Source organism: Saccoglossus kowalevskii, chromosome 1 (assembly GCF_978046115.1).
Source record: "Saccoglossus kowalevskii chromosome 1, keSacKowa6.1, whole genome shotgun sequence".
NCBI classification, from domain to species: domain Eukaryota; kingdom Metazoa; phylum Hemichordata; class Enteropneusta; family Harrimaniidae; genus Saccoglossus; species Saccoglossus kowalevskii.
In genome coordinates this window covers 41,552,861-41,571,128 of record NC_140641.1, presented here as the reverse complement: position 1 = coordinate 41,571,128, position 18,268 = coordinate 41,552,861, and positions in this window count along the sequence as shown.

Here is an 18,268-nt window from a genome sequence, read left to right as displayed (position 1 = left end):
GCCAACACGCAATGCGCTACACAATAGTACAAGTGTTCGAATATATCATTGCCAACACGCAATCCGCTACACAATAGTACACATGTTCGAATAAATTATTGCCAACACGAAATCGCTACACAATAGCACAAGTGTTCGAATATATCATTGTCAACACGCAATCCGCTACACAATAGTGCAAGTGTTCGAATACATTATTGTCAACACGCAATTAGCTACACAATAGCACACATGTTCGAATATATCATTGCCAACATGCAATTCGCTACACAATAGCACAAGTGTCCTAATGTATCACTGCTAACACGCAATCCGCTACACAATAGCGCAAGTGTTCGAATATATCATTTCCAACACGCAATCCGCTACACAATAGTGCAAGTGTTCGAATATATGACTTCCAACACGCAATCCGCTACACAATAGTACAAGTGTTCGAATAAATCATTGCAAACACGCAATCCGCTACACAATAGGACAAGTGTTCGAATATATCATTGCAAACACGCAATCCGCTACACAACAGTACAAGTGTTCTAATATATCATTGCCAACACGCAATCCGCTACACAATAGCACAAGTATTCAAATATATCATTGCCAACACGCAATCCGCTACACAATAGCACACGTGTTCGAATATATCATTGCCAACACACAATCCGCTACACAATAGCACACGTGTTCGAATATATCATTGCCAACACGCAATCCGCTACACAATAGCACAAGTGTTCGAATATATCATTGTCAACACGCAATCCGCTACACAATAGTACAAATGTTCGAATACATCATTGCCAACATGCAATCCGCTACAGAATAGTACAAGTGTTCGAAAATATCACTGCCAACACGCAATCCGCTACACAATAGTACAAGTGTTCGAATATATCATTGCCAACACGCAATCCGCTACACAATTGTACAAGTGTTCGAATATATCATTGCCGACACGCAATCCGCTACAAAATAGCACACATGTTCGAATAAACCATTGCAAACACGCAATCCGGTACACAATAGCAGAAGTGTTCGAATATATCATTGCCAAAACGCAATCCGCTACACAATAGTACAAGTGTTCGAATATATCATTGCCAACACGCAATTCGCTACACAATAGCAAACATGTTCGAATATATCATTGCCAAAACTCAATCCGCTAAACAATAGCACAAGTGTTCGAATATATCATTTCCAACACGCAATCCGCTACACAATAGTACAAGTGTTCTAATGTATCATTGCCAACACGCAATTCGCTACACAGTAGTACAAGTATTCAAATATATCACTGCCAACACGCAATCCGCTACACAATAGCGCAAGTGTTCGAATATATCATTTCCAACACGCAATCCGCTACACAATAGTACAAGTGTTCGAATATATCACTTCCAACACGCAATCCGCTACACAATAGTACAAGTGTTCGAATATATCATTGCCAACACGCAATCCGCTACACAATAGTACAAGTGTTCGAATATATCATTGCAAACACGCAATCCGCTACACAACAGTACAAGTGTTCGAATATATCATTGCCAACACGCAATCCGCTACACAATAGCACAAGTGTTCTAATATATCACTGCTAACACGCAATCCGCTACACAATAGCGCAAGTGTTCGAATATATCATTTCCAGCACGTAATCCGCTACACAATAGCACAAGTGTTCGAATACATCACTTCCAACACGCAATCCGCTACACAATAGTGCAAGTGTTCGAATATATTATTGTCAACACGCAATTCGCTACACAATAGCACAAGTGTTCTAATATATCACTGCTAACACGCAATCCGGTACACAATAGCAGAAGTGTTCGAATATATCATTGCCAACACGCAATCCCCTACACAATAGTACAAGTGTTCGAATATATCATTTCCAACACGCAATCCGCTACACAATAGTACAAGTGTTCGAATATATCATTGCCAACACGCAATGCGCTACACAATAGTACAAGTGTTCGAATATATCATTGCCAACACGCAATCCGCTACACAATAGTACACATGTTCGAATAAATTATTGCCAACACGAAATCCGCTACACAATAGCGCAAGTGTTCGAATATATCATTGTCAACACGCAATCCGCTACACAATAGTGCAAGTGTTCGAATACATTATTGTCAACACGCAATTCGCTACACAATAGCACACATGTTGGAATATATCATTGCCAACATGCAATTCGCTACACAATAGCACAAGTGTTCTAATGTATCACTGCTAACACGCAATCCGCTACACAATAGCGCAAGTGTTCGAATATATCATTTCCAACACGTAATCCGCTACACAATAGTACAAGTGTTCGAATATATCACTTCCAACACGCAATCCGCTACACAATAGTACAAGTATTCAAATATATCATTGCCAACACGCAATCCGCTACACAATAGCACACGTGTTCGAATATATCATTGCCAACACACAATCCGCTACACAATAGCACACGTGTTCGAATATATCATTGCCAACACGCAATCCGCTACACAATAGCACAAGTGTTCGAATATATCATTGTCAACACGCAATCCGCTACACTATGGTACAAATGTTCGAATACACCATTGACAACACGCAATCCTCTACACAATAGTACAAGTGTTCGAATATATTATTACCAGCACGCAATCCGCAACACAATAGCACAAGTGTTCGAATATATCGTTGCCAACACGCAATTCGCGACACAGTAGTACAAATGTTCGAATACATCATTGCCAACATGCAATCCGCTACAGAATAGTACAAGTGTTCGAAAATATCACTGCCAACACGCAATCCGCTACACAATAGTACACATGTTCGAATAAATTATTGCCAACACGAAATCCGCTACACAATAGCACAAGTGTTCGAATATATCATTGTCAACACGCAATCCGCTACACAATAGTGCATGTGTTCGAATACATTATTGTCAACACGCAATTCGCTACACAATAGCACACATGTTGGAATATATCATTGCCAACATGCAATTCGCTACACAATAGCATAAGTGTTCTAATGTATCACTGCTAACACGCAATCCGCTACACAATAGCACACGTGTTCGAATATATCATTGCCAACACGCAATTCGCTACACAATAGCACAAGTGTTCGAATATATCATTGCCAACACGCAATCCGCTACACAATAGCACAAGTGTTCGAATATATCATTGTCAACACGCAATCCGCTACACAATAGTACAAATGTTCGAATACATCATTGCCAACATGCAATCCGCTACAGAATAGTACAAGTGTTCGAAAATATCACTGCCAACACGCAATCCGCTACACAATAGCGCAAGTGTTCGAATATATAATTTCCAACACGTAATCCGCTACACAATAGTACAAGTGTTCGAATATATCACTTCCAACACGCAATCCGCTACACAATAGTACAAGTGATCGAATATATCATTGCCAACACGCAATCCGCTACACAATAGTACAAGTGTTCGAATACATCATTGACAAGACGCAATCCTCTACACAATAGCACAAGTGTTCTAATATATCATTGCCAACACGCAATCCGCTACACAATAGCACAAGTGTTCTAATATATCATTGCCAACACGCAATCCGCTACACAATAGCACACGTGTTCGAATATATCATTGCCAACACGCAATTCGCTACACAATAGCACAAGTGTTCGAATATATCATTGCCAACACGCAATCCGCTACACAATAGCACAAGTGTTCGAATATATCATTGTCAACACGCAATCCGCTACACAATAGTACAAATGTTCGAATACATCATTGCCAACATGCAATCCGCTACAGAATAGTACAAGTGTTCGAAAATATCACTGCCAACACGCAATCCGCTACACAATAGCGCAAGTGTTCGAATATATAATTTCCAACACGTAATCCGCTACACAATAGTACAAGTGTTCGAATATATCACTTCCAACACGCAATCCGCTACACAATAGTACAAGTGATCGAATATATCATTGCCAACACGCAATGCGCTACACAATAGTACAAGTGTTCGAATATATCATTGCCAACACGCAATCCGCTACACAATAGTACACATGTTCGAATAAATTATTGCCAACACGAAATCCGCTACACAATAGCACAAGTGTTCGAATATATCATTGTCAACACGCAATCCGCTACACAATAGTACAAGTGTTCGAATACATCATTGACAAGACGCAATCCTCTACACAATAGCACAAGTGTTCTAATATATCATTGCCAACACGCAATCCGCTACACAATAGCACAAGTGTTCTAATATATCATTGCCAACACGCAATCCGCTACACAATAGCACACGTGTTCGAATATATCATTGCCAACACGCAATTCGCTACACAATAGCACAAGTGTTCGAATATATCATTGCCAACACGCAATCCGCTACACAATAGCACAAATGTTCGAATATATCATTGTCAACACGCAATCCGCTACACAATAGTACAAATGTTCGAATACATCATTGCCAACATGCAATCCGCTACAGAATAGTACAAGTGTTCGAAAATATCACTGCCAACACGCAATCCGCTACACAATAGTACAAGTGTTCGAATATATCATTGCCAACACGCAATCCGCTACACAATAGTACAAGTGTTCGAATATATCATTGCCGACACGCAATCCGCTACAAAATAGCACACATGTTCGAATAAACCATTGCAAACGCGCAATCCGCTACACAACAGTACAAGTGTTCGAATACATCACTGCCAACACGCAATCCGCTACACAATAGCGCAAGTGTTCGAATATATCATTTCCAACATCGCAATCCGCAACACAATAGTACAAGTGTTCGAATATATCACTTCCAACACGTAATCCGCTACACAATAGTACAAGTGTTCGAATATATCATTGCCAACACGCAATCCGCTACACATTAGTACAAGTGTTCGAATATATCATTGCAAACACGCAATCCGCTACACAACAGTACAAGTGTTCGAATATATCATTGCCAACACGCAATCCGCGACACAATAGCACAAGTGTTCGAATATATCATTGCCAACACGCAATTCGCTACACAATAGTACAAGTGTTCGAATATATTATTGTCAACACGCAATTCGCTACACAATAGCACACATGTTCGAATATATCATTGCCAACATGCAATTCGCTACACAATAGCACAAGTGTTCTAATATATCACTGCTAACACGCAATCCGCTACACAATAGCGCAAGTGTTCAAATATATCATTTCCAACACGTAATCCGGTACACAATAGTACAAGTGTTCGAATATATCACTTCCAACACGCAATCCGCTACACAATAGTACAAGTGTTCGAATATATCATTTCCAACACGCAATCCGCTACACAATAGTACAAGGGTTCGAATATATCATTGCCAACACGCAATGCGCTACACAATAGTACAAGTGTTCGAATATATCATTGCCAACACGCAATCCGCTACACAATAGTACACATGTTCGAATAAATTATTGCCAACACGAAATCGCTACACAATAGCACAAGTGTTCGAATATATCATTGTCAACACGCAATCCGCTACACAATAGTGCAAGTGTTCGAATACATTATTGTCAACACGCAATTAGCTACACAATAGCACACATGTTCGAATATATCATTGCCAACATGCAATTCGCTACACAATAGCACAAGTGTCCTAATGTATCACTGCTAACACGCAATCCGCTACACAATAGCGCAAGTGTTCGAATATATCATTTCCAACACGCAATCCGCTACACAATAGTGCAAGTGTTCGAATATATGACTTCCAACACGCAATCCGCTACACAATAGTACAAGTGTTCGAATAAATCATTGCAAACACGCAATCCGCTACACAATAGGACAAGTGTTCGAATATATCATTGCAAACACGCAATCCGCTACACAACAGTACAAGTGTTCTAATATATCATTGCCAACACGCAATCCGCTACACAATAGCACAAGTATTCAAATATATCATTGCCAACACGCAATCCGCTACACAATAGCACACGTGTTCGAATATATCATTGCCAACACACAATCCGCTACACAATAGCACACGTGTTCGAATATATCATTGCCAACACGCAATCCGCTACACAATAGCACAAGTGTTCGAATATATCATTGTCAACACGCAATCCGCTACACAATAGTACAAATGTTCGAATACATCATTGCCAACATGCAATCCGCTACAGAATAGTACAAGTGTTCGAAAATATCACTGCCAACACGCAATCCGCTACACAATAGTACAAGTGTTCGAATATATCATTGCCAACACGCAATCCGCTACACAATTGTACAAGTGTTCGAATATATCATTGCCGACACGCAATCCGCTACAAAATAGCACACATGTTCGAATAAACCATTGCAAACACGCAATCCGGTACACAATAGCAGAAGTGTTCGAATATATCATTGCCAAAACGCAATCCGCTACACAATAGTACAAGTGTTCGAATATATCATTGCCAACACGCAATTCGCTACACAATAGCAAACATGTTCGAATATATCATTGCCAAAACTCAATCCGCTAAACAATAGCACAAGTGTTCGAATATATCATTTCCAACACGCAATCCGCTACACAATAGTACAAGTGTTCTAATGTATCATTGCCAACACGCAATTCGCTACACAGTAGTACAAGTATTCAAATATATCACTGCCAACACGCAATCCGCTACACAATAGCGCAAGTGTTCGAATATATCATTTCCAACACGCAATCCGCTACACAATAGTACAAGTGTTCGAATATATCACTTCCAACACGCAATCCGCTACACAATAGTACAAGTGTTCGAATATATCATTGCCAACACGCAATCCGCTACACAATAGTACAAGTGTTCGAATATATCATTGCAAACACGCAATCCGCTACACAACAGTACAAGTGTTCGAATATATCATTGCCAACACGCAATCCGCTACACAATAGCACAAGTGTTCTAATATATCACTGCTAACACGCAATCCGCTACACAATAGCGCAAGTGTTCGAATATATCATTTCCAGCACGTAATCCGCTACACAATAGCACAAGTGTTCGAATACATCACTTCCAACACGCAATCCGCTACACAATAGTGCAAGTGTTCGAATATATTATTGTCAACACGCAATTCGCTACACAATAGCACAAGTGTTCTAATATATCACTGCTAACACGCAATCCGGTACACAATAGCAGAAGTGTTCGAATATATCATTGCCAACACGCAATCCCCTACACAATAGTACAAGTGTTCGAATATATCATTTCCAACACGCAATCCGCTACACAATAGTACAAGTGTTCGAATATATCATTGCCAACACGCAATGCGCTACACAATAGTACAAGTGTTCGAATATATCATTGCCAACACGCAATCCGCTACACAATAGTACACATGTTCGAATAAATTATTGCCAACACGAAATCCGCTACACAATAGCGCAAGTGTTCGAATATATCATTGTCAACACGCAATCCGCTACACAATAGTGCAAGTGTTCGAATACATTATTGTCAACACGCAATTCGCTACACAATAGCACACATGTTGGAATATATCATTGCCAACATGCAATTCGCTACACAATAGCACAAGTGTTCTAATGTATCACTGCTAACACGCAATCCGCTACACAATAGCGCAAGTGTTCGAATATATCATTTCCAACACGTAATCCGCTACACAATAGTACAAGTGTTCGAATATATCACTTCCAACACGCAATCCGCTACACAATAGTACAAGTATTCAAATATATCATTGCCAACACGCAATCCGCTACACAATAGCACACGTGTTCGAATATATCATTGCCAACACACAATCCGCTACACAATAGCACACGTGTTCGAATATATCATTGCCAACACGCAATCCGCTACACAATAGCACAAGTGTTCGAATATATCATTGTCAACACGCAATCCGCTACACTATGGTACAAATGTTCGAATACACCATTGACAACACGCAATCCTCTACACAATAGTACAAGTGTTCGAATATATTATTACCAGCACGCAATCCGCAACACAATAGCACAAGTGTTCGAATATATCGTTGCCAACACGCAATTCGCGACACAGTAGTACAAATGTTCGAATACATCATTGCCAACATGCAATCCGCTACAGAATAGTACAAGTGTTCGAAAATATCACTGCCAACACGCAATCCGCTACACAATAGTACACATGTTCGAATAAATTATTGCCAACACGAAATCCGCTACACAATAGCACAAGTGTTCGAATATATCATTGTCAACACGCAATCCGCTACACAATAGTGCATGTGTTCGAATACATTATTGTCAACACGCAATTCGCTACACAATAGCACACATGTTGGAATATATCATTGCCAACATGCAATTCGCTACACAATAGCATAAGTGTTCTAATGTATCACTGCTAACACGCAATCCGCTACACTATAGCGCAAGTGTTCGAATATATCATTTCCAACACGTAATCCGCTACACAATAGTACAAGTGTTCGAATATATCATTGCCAACACGCAATCCGCTACACAATAGCACACGTGTTCGAATATATCATTGCCAACACACAATCCGCTACACAATAGCACACGTGTTCGAATATATCATTGCCAACACGCAATCCGCTACACAATAGCACAAGTGTTCGAATATATCATTGTCAACACGCAATCCGCTACACAATGGTGCAAATGTTCGAATACACCATTGACAACACGCAATCCTCTACACAATAGTACAAGTGTTCGAATATATTATTACCAGCACGCAATCCGCAACACAATAGCACAAGTGTTCGAATATATCGTTGCCAACACGCAATTCGCGACACAGTAGTACAAATGTTCGAATACATCATTGCCAACATGCAATCCGCTACAGAATAGTACAAGTGTTCGAAAATATCACTGCCAACACGCAATCCGCTACACAATAGTACAAGTGTTCGAATATATCATTGCCAACACGCAATCCGCTACACAATAGTACAAGTGTTCGAATATATCATTGCCGACACGCAATCCGCTACAAAATAGCACACATGTTCGAATAAACCATTGCAAACACGCAATCCGGGACTCAATAGCAGAAGTGTTCGAATATATCATTGCCAAGACGCAATCCGCTACACAATAGTACAAGTGTTCGAATATATTATTGCCAACACGCAATTCGCTACACAATAGCAAACATGTTCGAATATATCATTGCCAAAACGCAATCCGCTAAACAATAGCACAAGTGTTCGAATATATCATTTCCAACACGCAATCCGCTACACAATAGTACAAGTGTTCTAATGTATCATTGCCAACACGCAATTCGCTACACAGTAGTACAAGTATTCAAATATATCACTGCCAACACGCAATCCGCTACACAATAGCGCAAGTGTTCGAATATATCATTTCCAACACGCAATCCGCTACACAATAGTACAAGCGTTCGAATATATCACTTCCAACACGCAATCCGCTACACAATAGTACAAGTGTTCGAATATATCATTGCCAACACGCAATCCGCTACACAATAGTACAAGTGTTCGAATATATCATTGCAAACACGCAATCCGCTACACAACAGTACAAGTGTTCGAATATATCATTGCCAACACGCACTCCGCTACACTATAGCACAAGTGTTCGAATATATCATTGCCAACACGCAATTCGCTACACAATAGTACAAGTGTTCGAATATATTATTGTCAACACGCAATTCGCTACACAATAGCACAAGTGTTCGAATATATCACTGCTAACACGCAATCCGCTACACAATAGCGCAAGTGTTCGAATATATCATTTCCAACACGTAATCCGCTACACAATAGCACAAGTGTTCGAATATATCACTTCCAACACGCAATCCGCTACACAATAGTGCAAGTGTTCGAATATATCATTGCCAACACACAATCCGCTACACAATAGCACAAGTGTTCGAATATATCATTGACAACACGCAATCCTCTACACAATAGCACAAGTGTTCTAATATATCATTGCCAACACGCAATCCGCTACACAATAGCACAAGTATTCAAATATATCATTGCCAACACGCAATCCGCTACACAATAGCACACGTGTTCGAATATATCATTGCCAACACGCAATCCGCTACACAATAGCACACGTGTTCGAATATATCATTGCCAACACACAATCCGCTACACAATAGCACACGTGTTCGAATATATCATTGCCAACACGCAATCCGCTACACAATAGCACAAGTGTTCGAATATATCATTGTCAACACGCAATCCGCTACACAATAGTACAAATGTTCGAATACATCATTGACAACACGCAATCCTCTACACAATAGCACAAGTGTTCTAATATATCACTGCTAACACGCAATCCGCTACACAATAGCGCAAGTGTTCGAATATATCATTTCCAACACGTAATCCGCTACACAATAGCACAAGTGTTCGAATATATCACTTCCAACACGCAATCCGCTACACAATAGTACAAGTGTTCGAATATATCACTTCCAACACGCAATCCGCTACACAAGAGTACAAGTGTTCGAATATATCATTGCCAACACGCAATCCGCTACACAATAGTACAAGTGTTCGAATATATCATTGCAAACACGCAATCCTCTACACAACAGTACAAGTGTTCGAATATATCATTGCCAACACGCAATCCGCTACACAATAGCACAAGTGTTCTAATATATCACTGCTAACACGCAATCCGCTACACAATAGCGCAAGTGTTCGAATATATCATTTCCAACACGTAATCCGCTATACAATAGCACAAGTGTTCGAATATATCACTTCCAACACGCAATCCGCTACACAATAGTGCAAGTGTTCGAATATATCATTGTCAAAATGCAATTCGCTACACAATAGCACACATGTTCGAATAAATCATTGCAAACACGCAATCCGGTACACAATAGCAGAAGTGTTCGAATATATCATTGCCAACACGCAATCCCCTACACAATAGTACAAGTGTTCGAATATATCATTTCCAACACGCAATCCGCTACACAATAGTACAAGTGTTCGAATATATCATTGCCAACACGCAATGCGCTACACAATAGTACAAGTGTTCGAATATATCATTGCCAACACGCAATCCGCTACACAATAGTACACATGTTCGAATAAATTATTGCCAACACGAAATCCGCTACACAATAGCACAAGTGTTCGAATATATCATTGTCAACACGCAATCCGCTACACAATAGTGCAAGTGTTCGAATACATTATTGTCAACACGCAATTCGCTACACAATAGCACACATGTTGGAATATATCATTGCCAATATGCAATTCGCTACACAATAGCACAAGTGTTCTAATGTATCACTGCTAACACGCAATCCGCTACACAATAGCGCATGTGTTCGAATATATCATTTCCAACACGTAATCCGCTTCACAATAGTACAAGTGTTCGAATATATCACTTTCAACACGCAATCCGCTACACAATAGTACAAGTATTCAAATATATCATTGCCAACACGCAATCCGCTACACAATAGCACACGTGTTCGAATATATCATTGCCAACACACAATCCGCTACACAATAGCACACGTGTTCGAATATATCATTGCCAACACGCAATCCGCTACACAATAGCACAAGTGTTCGAATATATTATTACCAGCACGCAATCCGCAACACAATAGCACAAGTGTTCGAATATATCGTTGCCAACACGCAATTCGCGACACAGTAGTACAAATGTTCGAATACATCATTGCCAACATGCAATCCGCTACAGAATAGTACAAGTGTTCGAAAATATCACTGCCAACACGCAATCCGCTACACAATAGTACAAGTGTTCGAATATATCATTGCCAACACGCAATCCGCTACACAATAGTACAAGTGTTCGAATATATCATTGCCGAGACGCAATCCGCTACAAAATAGCACACATGATCGAATAAACCATTGCAAACACGCAATCCGGTACACAATAGCAGAAGTGTTCGAATATATCATTGCCAACACGCAATCCCCTACACAATAGTACAAGTGTTCGAATATATCATTTCCAACACGCAATCCGCTACACAATAGTACAAGTGTTCGAATATATCATTGCCAACACGCAATGCGCTACACAATAGTACAAGTGTTCGAATATATCATTGCCAACACGCAATCCGCTACACAATAGTACACATGTTCGAATAAATTATTGCCAACACGAAATCCGCTACACAATAGCACAAGTGATCGAATATATCATTGTCAACACGCAATCCGCTACACAATAGTGCAAGTGTTCGAATACATTATTGTCAACACGCAATTCGCTACACAATAGCACACATGTTGGAATATATTATTGCCAACATGCAATTCGCTACACAATAGCACAAGTGTTCTAATGTATCACTGCTAACACGCAATCCGCTACACAATAGCGCAAGTGTTCGAATATATCATTTCCAACACGTAATCCGCTACACAATAGTACAAGTGTTCGAATATATCACTTCCAACACGCAATCCGCTACACAATAGTACAAGTATTCAAATATATCATTGCCAACACGCAATCCGCTACACAATAGCACACGTGTTCGAATATATCATTGTCAACACACAATCCGCTACACAATAGCACACGTGTTCGAATATATCATTGCCAACCCGCAATCCGCTACACAATAGCACAAGTGTTCGAATATATCATTGTCAACACGCAATCCGCTACACAATAGTACAAATGTTCGAATACACCATTGACAACACGCAATCCTCTACACAATAGTACAAGTGTTCGAATATATTATTACCAGAACGCAATCCGCAACACAATAGCACAAGTGTTCGAATATATCGTTGCCAACACGCAATTCGCGACACAGTAGTACAAATGTTCGAATACATCATTGCCAACATGCAATCCGCTACAGAATAGTACAAGTGTTCGAAAATATCACTGCCAACACGCAATCCGCTATACAATAGTACAAGTGTTCGAATATATCATTGCCAACACGCAATCCGCTACACAATAGTACAAGTGTTCGAATATATCATTGCCGACACGCAATCCGCTACAAAATAGTACACATGTTCGAATAAACCATTGCAAACACGCAATCCGGGACTCAATAGCAGAAGTGTTCGAATATATCATTGCCAAGACGCAATCCGCTACACAATAGTACAAGTGTTCGAATATATCATTGCCAACACGCAATTCGCTACACAATAGCAAACATGTTCGAATATATCATTGCCAAAACGCAATCCGCTAAACAATAGCTCAAGTGTTCGAATATATCATTTCCAACACGCAATCCGCTACACAATAGTACAAGTGTTCTAATGTATCATTGCCAACACGCAATTCGCTACACAGTAGTACAAGTATTCAAATATATCACTGCCAACACGCAATCCGCTACACAATAGCGCAAGTGTTCGAATATATCATTTCCAACACGCAATCCACTACACAATAGTACAAGTGTTCGAATATATCACTTCCAACACGCAATCCGCTACACAATAGTACAAGTGTTCGAATATATCATTGCCAACACGCAATCCGCTACACAATAGTACAAGTGTTCGAATATATCATTGCAAACACGCAATCCGGTACACAACAGTACAAGTGTTCGAATATATCATTGCCAACACGCAATCCTCTACACAATAGCACAAGTGTTCGAATATATCATTGCCAACACGCAATTCGCTACACAATAGTACAAGTGTTCGAATATATTATTGTCAACACGCAATTCGCTACACAACAGCACAAGTGTTCTAATATATCACTGCTAACACGCAATCCGCTACACAATAGCGCAAGTGTTCGAATATATCATTTCCAACACGTAATCCGCTACACAATAGCACAAGTGTTCGAATATATCACTTCCAACACGCAATCCGCTACACAATAGTGCAAGTGTTCGAATATATCATTGCCAACACACAATCCGCTACACAATAGCACAAGTGTTCGAATATATCATTGACAACACGCAATCCTCTACACAATAGCACAAGTGTTCTAATATATCATTGCCAACACGCAATCCGCTACACAATAGCACAAGTATTCAAATATATCATTGCCAACACGCAATCCGCTACACAATAGCACACGTGTTCGAATATATCATTGCCAACACGCAATCCGCTACACAATAGCACACGTGTTCGAATATATCATTGCCAACACACAATCCGCTACACAATAGCACACGTGTTCGAATATATCATTGCCAACACGCAATCCGCTACACAATAGCACAAGTGTTCGAATATGTCGTTGCCAACACGTAAACCGCTACACAATAGCACAAGTGTTCGAATATATCATTGCCATCACGCAATCCGCTACACAATAATACAAGTGTTCGAATAAATCATTGCAGCACGCAATCCGCTACACAATAAATAGCACAAGTGTTCGAATATATCATTGCCAACACGCAATCCGCTACACAATAGCACAAGTGTTCGAATATATCATTGCCAACACGCAATCCGCTATACAATAGCAAAAGTGTTCCAATATATCATTGCCGACACGCAATCCGCTACACAATAGCACAAGTGTTCGAATATATCATTGTCAACACGCAATCCGCTACACAATAGCACAAGTGTTCGAATATATTATTGCAAACACGCAATCCGCAACACAATAGTACAAGTGTTCTAATATATCATTGCCAACACGCAATCCGCTACACAATAGCACAAGTGTTCGAATATATCATTGCCAACACGCAATTCGCTACACAATAGTACAAGTGTTCGAATATATTATTGTCAACACGCAATTCGCTACACAATAGCACACATGTTCGAATATATCATTGCCAACATGCAATTCGCTACACAATAGCACAAGTGTTCTAATATATCACTGCTAACACGCAATCCGCTACACAATAGCGCAAGTGTTTGAATAAATAATTTCCAACACGTAATCCGCTACACAATAGTACAAGTGTTCGAATATATCACTTCCAACACGCAATCCGCTACACAATAGTACAAGTGATCGAATATATCATTGCCAACACGCAATGCGCTACACAATAGTACAAGTGTTCGAATATATCATTGCCAACACGCAATCCGCTACACAATAGTACACATGTTCGAATAAATTATTGCCAACACGAAATCCGCTACACAATAGCACAAGTGTTCGAATATATCATTGTCAACACGCAATCCGCTACACAATAGTACAAGTGTTCGAATACATCATTGACAACACGCAATCCTCTACACAATAGCACAAGTGTTCTAATATATCATTGCCAACACGCAATCCGCTACACAATAGCACAAGTGTTCTAATATATCATTGTCAACACGCAATCCGCTACACAATAGCACACGTGTTCGAATATATCATTGCCAACACACAATCCGCTACACAATAGCACACGTGTTCGAATATATCATTGCCAACACGCAATCCGCTACACAATAGCACAAGTGTTCGAATATATCATTGTCAACACGCAATCCGCTACACAATAGTACAAATGTTCGAATACATCATTGCCAACATGCAATCCGCTACAGAATAGTACAAGTGTTCGAAAATATCACTGCCAACACGCAATCCGCTACACAATAGTACAAGTGTTCGAATATATCATTGCCAACACGCAATCCGCTACACAATAGTACAAGTGTTCGAATATATCATTGCCGACACGCAATCCGCTACAAAATAGCACACATGTTCGAATAAACCATTGCAAACACGCAATCCGCTACACAACAGTACAAGTGTTCGAATACATCACTGCCAACACGCAATCCGCTACACAATAGCGCAAGTGTTCGAATATATCATTTCCAACATCGCAATCCGCTACACAATAGTACAAGTGTTCGAATATATCACTTCCAACACGCAATCCGCTACACAATAGTACAAGTGTTCGAATATATCATTGCCAACACGCAATCCGCTACACATTAGTACAAGTGTTCGAATATATCATTGCAAACACGCAATCCGCTACACAACAGTACAAGTGTTCGAATATATCATTGCCAACACTCAATTCGCTACACAATAGTACAAGTGTTCGAATATATTATTGTCAACACGCAATTCGCTACACAATAGCACACATGTTCGAATATATCATTGCCAACATGCAATTCGCTACACAATAGCACAAGTGTTCTAATATATCACTGCTAACACGCAATCCGCTACACAATAGCGCAAGTGTTCAAATATATCATTTCCAACACGTAATCCGCTACACAATAGTACAAGTGTTCGAATATATCACTTCCAACACGCAATCCGCTACACAATAGTACAAGTGTTCGAATATATCATTGTCAAAACGCAATTCGCTACACAATAGCACACATGTTCGAATAAATCATTGCAAACACGCAATCCGGTACACAATAGCAGAAGTGTTCGAATATATCATTGCCAACACGCAATCCGCTACACAATAGTACAAGTGTTCGAATATATCATTTCCAACACGCAATCCGCTACACAATAGTACAAGTGTTCGAATATATCATTGCCAACACGCAATGCGCTACACAATAGTACAAGTGTTCGAATATATCATTGCCAACACGCAATCCGCTACACAATAGTACACATGTTCGAATAAATTATTGCCAACACGAAATGCGCTACACAATAGCACAAGTGTTCGAATATATCATTGTCAACACGCATTCCGCTACACAATAGTGCAAGTGTTCGAATACATTATTGTCAACACGCAATTAGCTACACAATAGCACACATGTTCGAATATATCATTGCCAACATGCAATTCGCTACACAATAGCACAAGTGTTCTAATGTATCACTGCTAACACGCAATCCGCTACACAATAGCGCAAGTGTTCGAATATATCATTTCCAACACGCAATCCGCTACACAATAGCACAAGTGTTCGAATATATCATTGTCAACACACAATCCGCTACACAATAGCACACGTGTTCGAATATATCATTGCCAACACGCAATCCGCTACACAATAGCACACGTGTTCGAATATATCATTGCCATCACACAATCCGCTACACAATAGCACACGTGTTCGAATATATCATTGCCAACACACAATCCGCTACACAATAGCACACGTGTTCGAATATATCATTGCCAACACGCAATCCGCTACACAATAGCACAAGTGTTCGAATATATCATTGTCAACACGCAATCCGCTACACAATAGTACAAATGTTCGAATACATCATTGCCAACATGCAATCCGCTACAGAATAGTACAAGTGTTCGAAAATATCACTGCCAACACGGAATCCGCTACACAATAGTACAAGTGTTCGAATATATCATTGCCAACACGCAATCCGCTACACAATTGTACAAGTGTTCGAATATATCATTGCCGACACGCAATCCGCTACAAAATAGCACACATGTTCGAATAAACCATTGCAAACACGCAATCCGGTACACAATTGCAGAAGTGTTCGAATATATCATTGCCAAGACGCAATCCGCTACACAATAGTACAAGTGTTCGAATATATCATTGCCATCACGCAATTCGCTACACAATAGCAAACATGTTCGAATATATCATTGCCAAAACGCAATCCGCTAAACAATAGCACAAGTGTTCGAATATATCATTTCCAACACGCAATCCGCTACACAATAGTACAAGTGTTCTAATGTATCATTGCCAACACGCAATTCGCTACACAGTAGTACAAGTATTCAAATATATCACTGCCAACACGCAATCCGCTACACAATAGCGCAAGTGTTCGAATATGTCATTTCCAACACGCAATCCGCTACACAATAGTACAAGTGTTCGAATATATCACTTCCAACACGCAATCCGCTACACAATAGTACAAGTGTTCGAATATATCATTGCCAACACGCAATCCGCTACACAATAGTACAAGTGTTCGAATATATCATTGCAAACACGCAATCCGCTACACAACAGTACAAGTGTTCGAATATATCATTGCCAACACGCAATCCGCTACACAATAGCACAAGTGTTCTAATATATCACTGCTAACACGCAATCCGCTACACAATAGCGCAAGTGTTCGAATATATCATTTCCAACACGTAATCCGCTACACAATAGCACAAGTGTTCGAATATATCACTTCCAACACGCAATCCGCTACACAATAGTGCAAGTGTTCGAATATATTATTGTCCACACGCAATTC